The following is a 17,966-nucleotide window of genomic DNA, read 5'->3' as shown; positions in this document are numbered from 1 at the left end:
AAAATGCTGGCAATGGGCCAGTTACTTTATGGTTCACCTGCCACATGCCAGCCTTTGAGCATGGTGTTACCCACCCACTGGAGCTGATCTCTACTGCCTTACGGGTTATGATTGGCATCTCACAGGTAGCAGACCAGAGACCCAGACAGGTGAGAGGTGGGGTCCAGATTCAGCTGAGTTCCATCTGATTCCTTTCCCACTACTCCTTGCTGCCAGGCAGATTCATTGGTCTGCAAAGCTCATCAGAAATGTATTCACCTGCTCCATGCACAGCCTCTTCCTGCGGGGCAAACGGGAGATGTGCAGTGGTAGAGTTGGGAAAAGGATGGACTGAAAACCAGGAACTCTGCTCCAGAATGGCTGTTTGACCTTGGGCAAGTCGCAGCCAATTCCTGGGCCTCAGTTTCCCCACCTTGCAGAGAGACAGTTTGGATGGCACCTTCCAGCTCTGTGATGCTCAGAGCTTTTCTGCAAATAGCCTATGGTGGCCAATCCATCCTGCTTCTCCCCATCTAGTTGCCTGACAGGAGGGGGAGGGAGGCAGCAGGAAAGCAAGGTCAGTCAATTCCAGCCAAGACCAAGGCCTAAGAGACAGGGTGTGGCGTACTGAAAGATGATGGCTGGCAAAAATCATTAGATGCATCTTTCAACAATCTATATGCTGTTATCGATCTTGTTATAGATCATCTTCCATTCCTTCCCCCTATCTTTTTTTTCCCCCAAGATCTTCTGGATCAATACAGCAAGTGCATTGAGACTGTAGCAACACATTTAAAACCTTATAAAAGGTTATTTAGTTGCTAACAGTGCAGTGGTTTCTGCAAAGCCTGCCAAAAGGTTACAGCTTTTTGGGGATCATAAATTACAGACGACAGGAAAAAAGTAAGTGCGGTTTTCTTTATTGTCTCGATGATGGATGGACTCCTGAACAGGGCAGAAAATACATCATATCACCTTTAATGGGTGTGCATTTCTGCAGCCATAACTCACAATTTTAAAATAGAAAATGGTGAAATATGGCGTTGTATATTCCACTTGTGACATATTTATGAGTCCTTGCCTTCTTATAAATACAGTGATTGCTATTTCAAAGCACCATGTCAGGTATGAGCTGAGCACAAACAGCTGGTGCGGCTGAAAAATTATAGCCAGAGTGGACGTTTTCAAAAACTCTCTCTAGCAGCAGTAAATTTACAGTGTTTGCACTAACTGTTATTAAAACCAAATCCATATCTTGGCAACAGGAATCCATCGCTCAGTAACAGCTGGAGTGACAGTGTGCCCCGACAGCTGGGGTGAGCTCTGAACTTGGCCATGGTGCACATGGAGGAGGGAACTTCACGGGTCTCGGAGGGGGATCAGGGGGCTTGTGGCTTGAGGGTCTGGAGCCCCAGCTGGGGCCCTGCTGAGCCTGCTTCTGTCTCCTGTCTGACCACTGTGTCTAGGCACGGTGCTTCCAGCACTTTCTCTGGCCTGGCCAAGGATCCTTCCTCTCCTTACACTTTTCTGTCTACTTCTTTGAGGTACTCTGTCCTGCTCCCTCCCATCTCCGATCTCTCCACCGGGTGAGTCATTCTAGTGTCTGGAGAGAGAAGCGACAGAGCAGAAAACAGGGTCAGGCTCTGCATAACCCATAGAGGAAAGACAAAATGCAGCGTCCACTAGGGTGGGATCCTGTTGGGGAGGCGAGGGATGTGCTGATTGGAGCGTGGGTGAAAAAAAAAGCAGTCTATAAAAGGCCAGATGGTCTGTGCAATGATGATAATTTTCAATTCAACCAAAAATTTGTCAAGCCCTGATTATGAGCTGGGCATAATTTTAAGGGCTGCAAAGACAAAACAATGATGTCTTTCATTTTTACTTTCAAGGAGCTTACAGTCTACAGACTGCCTGAGCCTCAGTAAATAATACTGCACCTTGCATATTTTTGTCTTCTATGCTTTCTAAATCCTTTCCTTGCCAGACATTTTATTTGGCTGTTTCCACAACAAAAGAAAACGTACAGAAGCATGGACGAACCTCCAAATATAATGTTAAGTGAAAGGAGCTGGACACAAGAGAATAGATCTTCTAGGATTCCACTTAGATGAAGTTTAAAAGCAAGCAAATGGATCTCTGGGGAAAGAAGTCAGAACAGTGGTGGTGGGGACATAAGTGGGACAGGTGTGCAAGAGTCATTTAGGGTGCTGGGGGTGAACAGCCCTGTATCTTCATCAGAGTGGAGATTACAAGGGGCATACATAAGTAAAACCCATCACTCTGTAAATTTAAGATTGGAGCACCTTACAAATGTATTTGTAGTATCTCAACTCTTTCCCTCTCCCCTCCCATGGTCACACACAGATGGCAGGCATCAGTGGGGAGACTGAGGCACAAGCCCACCCGAGGACACACAGCTGGTTTCCAGCCCCAGTTTCACTCTCAAGCCAATACCTTTTTAAAAAAAAATTAAGGTATCATTGATATACAATCTTATGAAGGTTTCACATGAGCAACATTGTGGTTACTACATTCACCCATATTATCAAGTCCCCCCAACACCCCATTGCAGTCACTGTCCATCAGCGTAGTAAGATGTACAGAGTCACCATTTGTCTTTGTGTCAAGCCAATACCTTTTATTTCAATGACAGCCTTGCTTTATAGGTAAACTTCTCAGACTGGGCCTGCCCCATCTGTCGAAAAGGTGGCTTCTTGGTCTAAGTGGAGTTCTCAGCCTCTTTCTGGCAGCAGCAAATTGCTCCCCCCCAGCATCCCAACAGACACACTATCCCTCGGAACCTGGATGTAAGGGACAGAGAAGATCTAGTGGGTGAAGATGCAGGTGCCCTGCTGCTCCTGGCACTCACAGCGACCCCCACTCTCTCATGTGAACTTGAGCTCTCCAGAGAATGAGGTTGGAAGACCGATAGTCCAGTGATTTCCATGTCTGGCATTGCAATCTGTAAAGAACATTTACATTAATATCAAGGGGTAGGTATGAAATTCATACAAAAATTTGGGACTGATTATATAGATTCATCTTTCTTTCTTTCTTTCTTTCAGCATTTGCTGAAAGGATGCATTTGCTGCAACTGTGCTGGAGACTGGGGATTAAAGCTGACCACGGTGTGGTGCCTGTTTTCAGGAATCTGTAGATCAGAGGTGGGGGTGGAGGGCATTCTACACTGGCAGCAAGGACAGACAAATCCTGCTGGCACTTAGTAGAAGAGGGGGATTACTCACAGAGGAGGACTAAAATTCAGCAGGGAGAGAACTTGGAGGTGAACAGAAGAAGCAGAGTCCCTGTGGGGCCAGGAGCATGATTTGCAAGGGAAGGGTGGCCAGAGGCGAGGCAGGAAAGGTAAGCTTGGGCCGACTTTTGGAAGAGGTTAAATGCCACCCTGAGGACTAGGCTTTATTCTCTCAGTGAAAGAAGTCCTAGAAAGTTCTGTGCAGGGGCTGGACGCAGTCAGATCTGTGTTGGAGCCAGCTGCCTCTGCTGCCTGTGGAAGCTGGTGTGGAGTGAGGGGGGCTTGTGCTGGGGAAACAGCCGGCTGCATCAGGAAATTCTGAGTGGTGGGTGGGTGGCGTTGATCTTCAAGGGCACTGCCAGCTCCAAGAGCGTATAATCTACAGTCTAATCATGAGCAAACAACAACCTCTATCCGGAAGGGTTGGGACTTATTTAGAGGTCTGATCCAGTGATCCTACCCATAATTTTTTTTCTTCCCAGGATGGGGTGCTATGACTGGTGTTTTGGTGTGTGGTTTTAATAGAAGTATCTATTCAATCATAAAATAAATACTTCTTGTAAAAAGAAAATAAAACAATGTAGATTAGAATAATTTAGCGATTCATTTCAGGTGTTTGGGGTTTGGTTTAAATCTGATGCTGGGCTTCAGCTTTGTGCTTGGCCTTTGGGAGGCCAGTTAGTGGGTGCCAACGTCACCCCCATTTCTGGCATCCTTGAACCTGTGAGTGATCAGCAGTTGTGTGGTTGCCTCGTATCTAATGTTAACAGTGATGCTGCGAATAGGATGTGACATTCAGATTTATTCATAGTTAAACATTCATTGTAAAATAGAGGTGTGGCCTCTAGCAGTAACTTGGAGAGAATCTCTTTTGTGCTTTGTATGTTGAAATCTTATCAATCGACTGAAGTGAAAATGGGCATTTGTTACTGTAGGAGTGAAGAGCTGTACTAAGAGTACGAAAGTTGTTCATTTTATGCACAAATTTATGAACTTTCAAATAAGTAAATAGAGGAATCACTGACAAGGTGAATGGTAGGAGAGAATACACTAGTTAGACAATTTTGGGAAAAATACCCTACATGATATCCCTTTTTTGGAATCAAAAATATTACAAAGACCTAAAAAAAAGAAAAAAAGTAGATTAGTGCTAGGGACTGAATGTTTGTATCCCCCGCAGATTCATATGTCAAAACCCTGACCCCTAAGGTGATGGTACTTAGAGGTGGGGCTCTGGGGAGGTGACTGGGTTTAGGTGAGGTTGTGGAGTGGGACCTCATGGTAGGATGAGTGGCCTTGTAAGAGACCAGAGACCTACGTCTCCGCTTCTGCCACCGAAGACATAGAACAACGACAGTGAGCTGCAAGCAAGGAGGAGGGCCCTCCCTAGACACGGCATCTGCTGGTGTCCTGACCTCAGACTTCCAGCCTTCCAAACTGAGAAAGCAATGTTTGTGGTTTAAGTCTATGGTCATTTTTATAGCAGTCTGAGTTGACTAAGACAATTAGAAGATGTCATACAGTCTCATTTCATAGAATTATTTTTGTATTAACATTCCTGACATTAAACAAAACAACCTTTCAGAACTGTTTTTAATTTTTAATTATTTGATTTTATTCAGGCCATGAGTCTTTTAAGAAAAAGCGTCATCTGAGAACCTCTCACACCTTACGGATGAATAAAACACAAAACCATTAACTTGACCATCTTAATGCTACACCAGGAGGAAACACTCCGAAATCCCATATGACATCTGTGATGAATGATCCTGGATTCAGACATAATAGGCAGTATACAAAGAATGAAGAAAAAAGACAGAGAAAAACGAGGCTCCCTTCAAAACATGCTGCTCCTCATCCACCGTGGCTGAAAGTGACCATCTCTTCAGTGACACCAGTGGGCAGTGGAGGGGTGCAGAACATCTCTTTAAAATCATGGCCAGAAACACTGTTTCTGCAACTCTGTGTCAGCCCTCAAAATGTCACTATGCTTTTCATACAAAATTGTGATAATAAAGTTTTATGTAAACTGATGTGTAGGCTTTGGCCTCCTCTGTGGCAGAATTTTAACACCTCTCCATTTGGCTTCCTGGTAGAATGTACCTCTAACATATAATGCACCTCCAGATATAAATCGGAAACCTTTTCTCTCCCCAACTTGTAGTCTCTTTCCCATGGGTAACCACTGAGTCCAGTGTATTTTCCTTCAGACATTTGAAAGTTGCTATAAAACACATTTTTTTCTTGCAACAACTGGATTGTCCCTTCGTAGTGTCCAATAATTTGCTACTTACCATTCAAAAGTTTAATACAAACACTTTTCCATGAGACTACCTGTACTCTATTTTATATTTTGTAATGACTACCTATATTCCAAAATATGGATATGGCAGATATGGCATTGTTTATTGAACCAATCCCCAGTTAAAGAACACTTAGACTAGTTCCAAGTTTTATCCATTGTAAGGAATGCTGCAGCAAACATTTTGGACAGTTTTCTTGTAAGTCTCAATTATTTCCTTTATATATTTGTATATGTATGTATGCATACACACACACACATATAATTTTTGGCATGCCTTACCATACTATCTTCTAGAAATATTGTGTCAGTTAATATTGCCACCCCCAGTGTTCATATATAAGAAGCCTGTTTCCCTCACCAACACTGAGCAGTATCTGCCTTTTGGATCTTTTGTCAATGAGAAATGGTCTCTTGATATTTTAATATGCATCTTTTATTATCAGTGAAGTTGAATGTCTTTCTGTATGTTGTTGCATTGACTATGTTTACTCACAGAGGGATCGATGTGATCTTAAGTGAAGGAAAAGATGCCAACATGCAGGCATGATGGTCTAGCTTTAGATGGTTCTATGTAGACTGCACATGTGACAGGTGCTTTAAATTTGTGCCTCTGTACCCGTCAAATCATTCTCACTTCCTAATTTCAGCGAATGCTCACATTCACTCTGTTACTGTTATCATTCACATTTTGAAGTGTGAAGAGATAGAGGTCAGTGGATTGGCATAAGCCCTCCTGGCTAAACAGAAGATCTGGGATTTGAAGCTTGAGGTCCTAAATCCCAATCAATCTCCATTTCACTTTACCCCATTATGTTTGTGGCTGAAAAATTTAAATGCAGATTCCTGGCCTGACAGTTCTTAAATAGCAAAAATACCTATAGGAACTGAACACAGCCCTGCAAATACATGATCTCATGGAACCTGACGGCAGTGCCAGGAGGGAGGAGCACATCATCATGCACATGTGCAGATGAGGGACTGGCCCTGGGTGCACAGGCAGGGTTTAAACCATGGAGGGCTTACTGGGGCCGGTGCTCATGACAATGTGCTGCACAGCTTCCCATACTGACTGGTCCCCCTCCCAAAGAAACAGCTTTCCCGTGTATGCGCGTGAGCCCCCGAAACTGCAGCACACCACCTGGGACTGAAATTTATTTGAGGGAGACAAGACAAAATCAGCTGAGAATTCAGGCTGAGTGATGGTAGGGGTTGACTTTTCTCAGCAAGGACACTGGCATTCCAGGCAGGACAATTCTTTGTGCAGGATCATTTCCTGCACTGCTGGAGGCTCAGAATCCCTGGTCCCTGCCCTCTAAAGGCCTGTAGCATGGGCACTGTGGCAACCTGAACCCTACCCCCTGAATTTCAGGGCACATAAGGGGGTGGTCTTCCCTGGTTGAGAACCACTGAACCAAGGGACCCTTGCTTGATTTTGGTACATTTTATCTCTGCTAATGGGACTGTGTTGTGTCTGGCATAGCTGTGCTGTTTAGCCAGCCCCCTGGCACAGGGCTAGGGTTTGAAGAGTGATCTGCACGGGTAATGTGGTATTTCTGGGCCTTCCTTTGAGGCTGATCTATGGTAGCCCCCCCTGGAGCTCCTGCAGCCTCTGTCTGCAGACAATCAATAAATGTCAATTCTTGCTCTTGACAGCTGTCTGGGTGTCTGCCGTTCTGCCCTGGGCTCTGGCCCATAGTAACTTCTCTTCCAGGCCCAGAGTTTTCTTCCTTTTGATTGCACGGGCAGTGGCAGGCTGAAGAATCAGTAGCCCCCAGTCAGCTCACTATAGGGAAGGAACTTCAAAAGTCTGGAAGCAGAGCTCTGTGGGTTGGCTCCTTTGAAAGCCAGCCCGGCCCACTGGTTCCATGGGGCCTCACGGGTTCTGCCCAACCCGTGGCATGCCCAGGGCTGCTGTGTGAACTCATGCTACATTCAGGAAGAGCTGCGGGCCTCTGGGGCGCTACCAGCAGAACTTCAGGAAACTCAAGGAGGAAAAGGCAATAAGTGGGTATGTGGGGTTCGGTTCCTGGCTGACAGCTGTCTCCAGCCAGCCGGCCATGTCCACCAAAGTGTCTCTGTGGGCATACTTTTTAAAGTAGTGGAGGCAGTGCAGAAACAGCAATATTTACAACATTGCTTGCCGCCAGTATGCCCAGCAAAGAGAGTTTCTTATGTGCCAATCAGAACATGTGCATGGAGAAGGGTGATTCTGAAAACAAGAAGTTGTTTATAGCAGCTAGGTGGCTAGCACGGGGGAGAGTGTTCTCTCTGAGCCCTGTGTCCCCGTGAGCAGCAGTCTCTCTCACCCTCATTGTGTAGGGCTAGACTGTGCACAAGAAAGCAGTTGGGTTCTAAACTGACCCATGCCCCATGGATTATGAATGTCGTACAGGCCTCCGCCACGCCAGGGCAGGCCCCTGTCTCAGGAGGGCAGATGGAAACGGGAGGCGAGGGACACTTCATGGCTCCTGGTGGTCTTGCTTCTGCTGCTGGGAGAAATCTGGGCAGAGAACTTTCTAGTCCAAGGCCCTTTTTGGTGGGCTTCTCCTTGGAACGTGTGTGGCAGGGTCTGGGAGAAGCGGGTGATTATGGGCCCTTCCTGACCTTTCCTGGACAGGCCTTCATCCTGGACCTGAGGGCTGGATGTGCTCCTGCCCAGCCTCAGGGACAGGCCTTCCACCCCACATCCTCTGTGGCTTTGCAGGAGGCAGCCAGTAGCATGGAGGATCCTTTGTTGAGAGCAGATATTTTGGTACTGTGAAGGCAGCATTTGAAATAACAAAGGATGTTAAGGTCGCATCCTTTGTGCTGATTCCACTCGCTCTCCATTAACTTTGTAACATTTTCAGTGCAGACCTGGGCCGCAACCCAACCAGAGAGCCTTCTGTGGTGGTTACACCTTGCAGACAGAGGGCGGACTGAGGGATACTCTACACAAATGCTACGTGTCATGGATGTATGGGCATCTCTGTAAAAATCCAGACATTCAGCGTGGAACCAGCCAGGCTCTTAAGCTAACATATCCTTTAGTTGGGTTTCATGGAATCCAGTTGGTCTTGGGCTCCAAGGCTTCTTCAGAAGTAGTGATGACAGATTTCAGGTGTCCCCTTAGAAATGGGTGTGGTTCACAGTGTGGAGAGGTGGAAAGACTTTGGAATTTGGACTCAACCGACTTGAGACCACTAACAGGAAGGCCGCACTTAGTAACTCTGCAAATGGGCCCATTTTTGATCTTGTCTCTAAAAGCGAAATAATACTCCCAGCTTACCCGAAATGATTGCCTGGAGGATTGACCCAGAAATGTGAAATTGGAAGGCTTTGGAACCTGTCAAGTTCTTTCCAAGTGCTGTATTATTCTCTGCTCTTAGAAGTTGATCTTTAAAGTCTCTTTCAACTGTGTTGGCTTCTGTGATGTTAAACTCTTCCTGGCACAAAACTCTCTATTCTGCCTTCCTTGGAGACAACTGCAAAATCAAGAGAGGTGTAACCCTGTAGGTCGGCCCTCTGTCTTCTTCTGATTTAGTACCATTTTACATTTTCTCTCTCTCCTTTTTTCCCCTTTATTTTAGTTTCACTATTGAATCGAATGGATCCTTAAAGTAATAGTGGCCCTGGGAAGAGCAATATGGTGTGCCTGCCAGAGCTGCAGAATCAGACACGAGGTCAGCAGCCCAGGAGCTGTCTGGGAAGGCTGGTGGAAGGGGGGCCACCTCGGTCCGGTGCCTTTCTGATGAGCTGTTCTGGAGGAGTGACTTACATACTCAAGGCAAAAAAATTGAGTGTTGAATTTGGCTAATGTCCACTAGAAAGCTGTCCCTACATCAAGGTTAGTTCATGGCTCAAAAAACTGTCTTGAATATCAGTTGTTTCTTCTGTCTGTGAGGTGACGGTGTATTTGATCTGCTTGCCAGGAGCAGGGGTTATGGTTAGGCTTTGATATAAATATATATGGAAGCATCAGAGTATAGCAGAAAGAGTACTGGCCTTGCAGTTGCAACAGCTAGGTTGACTTGGCCCACCACAAACTACCTGTGTGACTTTGGGGAATCACTTAACCTCTCTGGTCCGCAGGGGTCAGACACGTACCTGGAATAGAATAATATTTAGGGATAGTTACATGTTCACATTGCATAGTAATCACCTTTGTTTAAAATATTTATGTATTATATGCATTCAGAAAACTGCCTGAATCACAAGCTTGCTGAGTTATAGTTACATCATCATAATAATTTAAATTGTTATAATTTAAAAATAATTATCCCAAATAATGTTCTTGCAATCAGCACTCAGATGAGACCCCCAGAATCCCTTCCCCGGCATTCTCCAGCCTCCTCACCCCACTGTCTGCAATCCTATCTCCTAACCCCACAGATTAGTTTTATCTATTTCTGGACTTTATGTAAGTGAAATTGTACAGTGTGTACCTTTTTGTGTCAGGCTTATTTTGCTTATGAGATCCATTCACGTTGTTGCTGCAGCAGTTTGCTTATTTGCACTGCTAACCCCTGCACCGTGGTCACACCCCAGTGGAGCCATTCTACTGTTGATGGAGATGTGGGCTGGTTCTAGTTTTGGGCACTTCCGCATAAGGTTATGTGCCTGCCTTTCTGTTTGGCACATACCTAAGAGCGGAATTGCTGAGTCCTATGCAGTGTATATGGCCTAAGTTAATAGATATTGCCATATTGGTTTAGATCATTTCCCACTCCCACTCAGAAGAGTTTGAGTGTCTGTCTCTCCCCATCTTCCCGTAGGCTTTGTTTTGGCTGTCTTTTTTCAGTTTGCCATTCTGACACAGGACAGTGATATACCCCTTTGTTATTCATTCACATTTCCCCAGTGGCTGCTCAGGGGAAGCATGGATTTATACAATTATAGGCCATTTAAATACCCTCTTTTGTGAAGTGCTTGTTCAAGTCTTTTGGTCATTTTTCTATTACAAGAAAAATTTTCTGTAAGAGTTCTTATTATATTTTAATTGCAATGTGTTGTTACATTATATTTACTGTACATATTTTCTCCTACTTTGTGGCTGGCCTTTTTATTCTTTTAATATTGTATTATTATAGACAGAAATTTATAATTTTAGCATAGTTTAATACATCAGGATTTTCCCTTATCATTAATGACTTTTTTTCTGTTATGCTTATGAAATCTTTTGGGATATGAGGCCCAGTGGCTTTGAGTTGCACCCACTGCCTCCTGCAGACTAGGTGACTGTATGAGTGACCTGGGGAAGCCTGCAGGTAGCAGCGTGCCTGTCAGGACGCCATCAGTCCCATACCGAGGCGCTTGAGGAGCACCCTAAGCTTGCAGGTGTACCTCGTTCTGGCTGCTTTGAAGAGCCTGCTGGGCTCAAGCTTCCTGAATGGAATCAGAGGTTTAGTGAGGGTGTGGTTTCCTAGAACCATGTTGTTTGTTTGCCTGGTTATGAGAAGAAACAGCATTAGCTGGAGCTTTCTTGAAGACTGTTTCTAGAACCTCTGGAAATAAAATCTCTGATTCAGTTTATAGCCCTTGGTCTAGGAATTAGAAGCAGGGGCTCCTTGTTGACCCAGTTTCATCCTCAGAGACTCTTCGGTCCTCCTATGGCCATGCTGAATGAGCAGGTCCATGGGACCCAGCTTTCCGTCACTGCCGGTTGGCCAGGGTTGACACAGGACCTGGGAGTAGCCTGACTGTGGGCCAGCCAGAGAACAGTCAGTGGCTTAGGTGGACTGGGGACAGTGTCCCCCTAAGCCAGTAAGACACCCTCTTTGGGGAATCTGGCTGGTGCTGGCACGTGTGCCAGGCTGAGCTGGGACGAGGGGGTCCATTGTGGGCCATGTCCTTCCTGAATGTATAAGGCACTGAGACCCAGAGAAGCCGGTCAGGAGGGAGAAGGGGAGGGAGTGGGGCCCAGAGAAGAGCAGACAAATCCCCAGGAAAGGGGGCGACAGAGCAAACCCCTGGTTTCTGCCCTTCCTGGGGCTGAGTCATGCTTCCTGGTTTCCCTTGGGGCCTCTGTGTACCCCTGCAATAACCCTAACCTTTTATTTGAGCTTGTTTGAGTGGTTTCTGATCCTTGCAATCAAAAGAGTTTGGACTGAGATAGTCCAGATGAAAGGTAAGACAAAAAGAGAACACAAGATTTATGGGTTGTATTTTGTTCAATAAACTTTATAGAATTCTAATAAAAATTGATTCCCCTACCACTTAGATCGCCTATTTTACTGACTAGAATGATGTCTGTGAACAACGGGGGCTGCTCTTCAGCCATTAAAACATTAATTCTGGGTCTGTGAGCAAAGAGGCAGCACGGAGGCAGCTTTCTGATGTGCACCCTGTGATTACAGCCGGGCCTCCTGGGAAGCCAGGGCTGGGCCAGAGGCACCTGCGGTCCCGCGCTGCCTACCCCTCACCTCTGGTCTCCAGCCGTGAGCTTCACGTTCCTTCAAAGGTTGTGGTGGTTGAGAACTGGTCACAACCTCAGTGGCCAAGAATGGAAGAATGGTTAAGTGAATTAGTGGTCTCCAAACAAGGGAGTATTTATAGAGTTGTCACAGATGACATCACTAAAGAGGTTTTTAATGATATGGGAAATTAACTGTATGATAATAATATGTAACATTAACTGGAAAACAGATGTAAAATATTTTATGCAGTTGATACCAATTATGTTAAAATAAACATGCAGAAACCATTAACAGTATATATATGTTACATACATATATTACATATACATGTTTGCCTTTTGGCATTTTCTATGATTATTTTGTAATTAGGAAAAAGCTTAAAATTGAAATACAAATGAATAAGCTGATTGCTTAGATTCTTGAAGTGTGACATTGAGTTGGTTTCAGAATTTCCCTCAAACATCCATTCTGGTTCTCAATGCCCAAAGCCCTGCCCTCAAAGGAGGAGGGCATTGGGACTATCTGCAACTGAAGCCTCTTAGAAGAGGATCCTTTCCTGATGAGCCATGGGTGGGCCACCCTCCACAGGTCCTTGGCACAGGCCCTCACCTTCTTCAGGATGTGTGAAGACCCTAACGGTTCCTTTTCTCTACGTGGTAAAAGAGGGCGAGACTCTAGCTCTGCAATTACAGAGCCAGGTTGGGATCTGGCATATAAAACGTGTGGGAGAAGTGAGTGGCACAGACACTGAAAGTACTCTGAGGTCTTAGAGAGGAAGCTTGTCTCTAGCCACTCTGGCCAGCCACGGTGTTTTTGAGGCATTTGTCCTGGAAGGGCCTGGCTGGGTTTAAACAGGACATGGGATAGGGAAGGGACAACAGGGACAGAGGAGGCAAGAAGCCACCGAGGTGGACGCCACTGCTTTACAGGTAATGACAATTACTAGCTTGACCTGAGGGCCTGCCCCATGCTAGGTGGGCACACAGGTGAGTGGCACTAGGTGCTACTTGGCTGCCATTTTACTCAACTTTCACAACAGCCCAGTGAGGCAGGTTTTATGATCTTCATTTTTGCCAAAGAGAAAAACTAACCAAACCCAAAACAAAGCAAAGAAAGTGCCTTAGGGCGGTAGAGTGAGATTCACAGGTAAGGATGGCAGGTGCAGGACTCAGACCCACTCCTCCTTAGTGTCTTTAACTCTGATGATAATGACTGGATAGTAATCATGTATCCAGTCTTTCCCATGTGCCAGGCCCTGTGCTGACATCTCCTTTAATGCTCATAGCAGCCCAGGGAAGTAAATCCAATTAATATTTCAATTTTTCACTGAAGAACGGAGGATTAGAGGCACTTGTTCACGGTCACAGAGAGAGTAAGTGGCTGAGACAGCCTCAGGACCAGCATGGTCTGAGGACAGGTCAGAATTCTGTCTGTGGTTCCACTGGCTTCCTCTGGGTTGGAACCAGAGTGGGGAGTCCAGTGGCAGGGCCCTAGACCCCAGTACTCCACCAGAATGCCCAGTGTGGGGTGGCAACCACAGTTTGACCCTGAAGTCCACAAACTATGGACTCTGGCCAATCAACCCACCAATCAATCAGTGTATCCACCCATCAGTGCATCTAGTATGGAGTGGGGAAACTGGAGCCGTGGGGATCTCCAAGATCTCTCTCAGTCCTGTGATCCTCAAATTTTGCTGAGCTCTTGCCTCAAGTCCAGCCCTTTGCTCAATGGTGGAAACATCCCTTACACCTCATGGAGCTTTAAGGGCAGAGTTAGGAGATGTGTGTGATCAACATTATGTGCAACAATTAGACAATAATGAAGCGCGAGTGTGTGGCACAAGGTATAAGTTGTGAGATCAGTGTGGGCGGGGCAGCTGGAAAAGGATTCTCTATGTGTGTGGGTATGTGTGTATGTGTGAGCGTGTGAGTGCGGCAGCATGTGACTACGTGGGAGGGGCCTGGCTGGGGGTGAGGACCTCCCTGGTCTCCTGGGAAGTGAGGAAGGAAGATGGGTGGGGAATGGCCGAGAGAGAGAGAGAGAGAGAGAGAGAGAGAGAGAGGGAGAGAGAGACCCAGGGGACCCGGGCGTAGAGTGGCAGAGGGCTGGGGAAATGGCCGAGGCTCCGGCCACGGTAGAAGGAGAGGGAGGCCACTCTGGAGATAACAAGGAAGGACAGACCTGGGCATTCGCAGGTCTGGAGGGTGTTAGCGTCCGTGGTCCCCTCTGACCTAGTGTCCAGGAAAACTCGGACCCAGGTTACGGGTGGGGAATGGAATTTCTGGGCTTGAGGCCTAAATGCCTCAGTCAAATAAGTCTGGGCCTAGAGGGAGATGGGCACAGCTTCTCTGCAGGTCAGGCCTGGGGCCACCAGGCAGGCAGGGTGGCAGCCTTTTGATGGAGGAGCTGCAAGGAGGCCGTTAGCCTTGGGAGGAGGGATCATGCTTTCTGAGCCCCAAACGAGGGCCCATCCTTTGATAAAACACTTTTTTTTCTGATTTTCTCCAGATACACACATAAGTTTCATGAGCTTTACACTTCCTTAATTGTTTTTATCAAAAAAGAGTAAAATAGAGACAATTGGAATAATTTCAATTCATGTGGTCTTACAACAAGGAAGTATTTACTGGGGTCTTGGAAGCAGGTCCTTTCTGCAATCCTGGGGGGTCTCTGAGAAGGACCCAGGGGAGATCTCACTAGCAGATGGCCCTCAAGAGCCCTGTTCAAGACTCTAGTTCCAGGGACACTCTTGCAACAACTGACTAGAACTCCAAGCTGCTAGAAAGGCAGACTGACCTCCCCGCTGAGGACTCCTTCACTCCAGGAGGACGGTCCTGCGCCTGTCTTGAGTTGGGTCAGCTGGTCAAAGATGCAAAGTTAGTCCTGTCCTTTCCTGCAGTGCAGTGTGGCTGTGGGCCTTGTGTCCGTGGGCCAGGAAGCTGGATCTCCCACTCTCCGCATCCCCGACCCATGCACCCACTAGAGCTGTGTCTGTAACATCTGCAACTGTTTGCAAAATACAAGCTCCCAGGCCTTGTGTCGCCACTGTTTTCTCTCCTGCACACATGCAAAGGACCTTTGAGGCAGGAGCTCTGGTTTATAAGGCTGCTGTTTCCTGCCCTCGCTTTATGACATCTGTTCTTCGGGGCGCGGTGTTATCCACTGTGTACGTGATAATGTGCAATCACTAACCGAAAAGCCAATACATTTTCACTGTACCGGCAGCAAGACAAATAAAAGGCAAAATGAAAGGCTTGTGCTCTGTCGACAAAGGGAGAAGCCTACAGCACACATACTAAAGAAAACAAATCAGACTGCAAATTGGAAATGTTGTCATCTCCGCGGAGTTGTTTTCTTGGGGCAGCCGGGCTTGTGTTCGCCTCCTGGGAGTGGGTGCCTGGTGGCTGGGAGGTGGGGAGGGTCCAGGAGGCTGTTCTATTCTGTAGGGGAACCACATAATTACTAGGCTCTGTAAACCTCAGGCTATTGCACTAGGCTCTTTATGAGATGAGATTGGGGCCATCTTTGATTGAGGACAACTGGTCTATGGTTGGAAGATCCAGGACAGAGAGACACAGTTGGAGAGAGAGAGAGAGGCGTGCCTGTTTGTGTTTATAACCTGTCTACAGTGGAGTGATTTTCCCTCAGTGGAAGTTCAGTAAGCCATGCTGGCTGATACTGATATACGCAAGGACACTACCACCCATATCATAAGGCTCCTAAGTGAGGGCACTGTGTCTGCTGGGCTTCGGTGTTTTCACACAGGAGGGGCTGCATGTGTATAGAGAGCGAAGTTACCGAACTTTTAGGAACGGCGGTCTCCTGCCCATTCCTCTGCTGCAAATAGGAATATTCCTTCACATTCAGCTCCCTGGCCCTGCAGAAATGGAGGCTGTAGGGCCATGGGGTTTTGTTTTCTTTGGCTTTTGTCTTCTCCAAAGCCCCGAGGAAAATGCAATAGAAAAAGGGCTTGGGGGACAGTTTTCTGAAACTGATTAAAACGAAAGATAATAGGAATAATGTATTTTGTCAGTCTGTGAGAGGTTTGGCCAGAAGAAATAAAAGAGGAAAAGAATCTTCAGGCTTGGTTGCTCATTATGTTCATGAGGTTAAGACAGATGTGACTGGAGATAAGGCCTCTCCTTTTTAAGAGGACTCAGCTATGAGAGCGTCCCAGACTGTTGGACGTTGTTCTTCCAACACACCAATATCATCATGGGAATAATAATATATTATTAACATATAATGAGAATAATAATAACAATTGTAATAAAATGGCCCCAGTATATTTATAGATCGCAGTACACAGGACTGGCCTAGTGGCTGTGTGGCCTGGGGCTGTGTTACATACCAAGATGTGTCTGCCCTCTCTGGGGGCCACCCCCATTATATTTTCTAGGGAAAAACCATCTCTCTGCAGGTTTATTTAGAAAACTCTTTCATAATTCATCTCATTTGGCTTTCTTAAGAAAGGCCTTTCTGTCATTGCAGAATTATGTATGGGAAACCAGTCCTCAAAGAGGGGAGCAGGCTTATCCACCGGCTCAGTGGCAGAGCCAAGACCTGCCCAAGGCCTCCAAGGTTGGCTTCAGCCTCCTCAGGGCCATCCTGTCAGTGGCATGAAGGAGACGAGGCCACTTAAGCAACAGTACCAGCATGCCCTAGGTCATCTTCATGTACCAAAGAGTGCTGCCCAATTGTACTTCTGGAGCATTTGTGCTTCTTCGACCACATTGGCATCCAGGGAGCCCCGGATGTGCCCGCTTCAGGGTCCTGTTGGGTTGGTGAGCAAGCCTGGTTCCCAGTAGGCTGACCTGTTCAAAACAAAATAAACACCCCAAGTTTGTGGGCACTGAATTCTTGCATGGGGTACAAACATACCACTTATCTTTGGAGTGCATTTCACAACTGGAGATGCTTTTCTGAGATGAAGATGCTGGTTTCTTAGGTTCTCTGATATAGACCTGCCCTTCTTTTCAGGAAAAGAGCACAATTTATGTGTTAATGTGCTACTTTTATTTTTATTGTCTGTCTTTACTGTCCACTTCCCAATCTGAATGTAAGATGTGAAAGCAGGGTTTTTGGGTCTGTTTTCCCCACCTAAGATCTCAGGCACTCAGAGGAGTGCCTGACATTGATAAGTGCCTGATAATTGTTTTCTGTTGAAGTGACTGAATGGTAAAATAAAGAGAAAATAGCAGAGGTTGACAATCTGAAATAGTATGTTCATGTCCAATGAAGATAAAAGGATGTCACCATTTGATGTCCAATCGGTAGTTCAAACAAGAAAAGAAATGAGCTACCAGATGGCCTTGGGGCTATAGGTATATAGATCCAGAAGTGCCCTCACACACTTTGGGGTGTATTGCTCAGATCCTGCTTTTTTCCCCCATGTCTGTTCTTTAGCAGTGATTGAGTAATCAACAGGCAAGACATTTTTTCTGTTAATTCTTTTTCAAGGTTGAAATTTGAGTGAATTATTGAAGTGGCTGGTCCATAAAAATGATACATCACCAGCTAAGAGTGAAATTTGTTGTTGAGAGGCAAAAGGCCAAATGATGACATAATAAAGATGATGGATGAAATCAGGAGTCAGCAAACTATGGCCCTCAGGCCCAATCCTGCCTGGCACCTGTTTTCGTAAATAAAGTTTTATTGAAACATAGCCAGGTCCCTCCATTTACCATTGTCTACGGCTGATTTCATGCTATAGTGATAGAGCTGAATAGTTTATGACAGAGCCTGTATGGCCCACAAAGCCTAAACATTCACAGTGTGGCCTTTACAGAAAATGTTTGATGACCTCTGGGTTAAATGATGGTCCATCATGTTAAAGTTCAAAGGACTACACTGACAATGAAGTGAGGGCTGAAATAATGATATCTTTCGGCTGGTATGCCCAGCACCAGAGACTTAAGTTCTACAAAGTGTCATAGCAAATCAATGTTGTTAATTTGAATATTATTGGTTTGGTAGTTTTAATTGCATTTTTTTTTCAATCAACTTATTTTTATTTTATACTTGCATAAGAGCT

General features: G+C 45.9%; 2 long non-coding RNA genes across 3 annotated transcripts in view; one reads left to right on the top strand and one right to left on the bottom strand.

The window, feature by feature from the left end:
* Positions 1-5,265, top strand: part of LOC108405721 (uncharacterized) — a 77,166-nt gene extending 71,901 nt beyond the window's left edge. For both annotated transcript variants that reach the window (XR_012123915.1, XR_001855264.3), the window contains exon 3: positions 4,855-5,265. This is a non-coding gene — a long non-coding RNA (uncharacterized lncRNA). The remainder of the gene's footprint in view (positions 1-4,854) is intronic.
* On the bottom strand, positions 2,813-15,057 carry LOC118969426 (uncharacterized). The gene is made up of 3 exons (XR_005057361.2): positions 14,729-15,057; positions 9,567-9,623; positions 2,813-2,941 (listed from the first exon to the last, which is right to left on the bottom strand). It is a non-coding gene; the product is annotated as an uncharacterized lncRNA (long non-coding RNA).
* Positions 15,058-17,966: the final 2,909 nt, after the last annotated feature.

Source organism: Manis javanica, chromosome 12 (assembly GCF_040802235.1).
Source record: "Manis javanica isolate MJ-LG chromosome 12, MJ_LKY, whole genome shotgun sequence".
Classification (NCBI taxonomy): domain Eukaryota; kingdom Metazoa; phylum Chordata; class Mammalia; order Pholidota; family Manidae; genus Manis; species Manis javanica.
The sequence above is the reverse complement of the archived record's forward strand: the minus strand, read 5'-3'. Positions and strand labels throughout refer to the sequence as shown.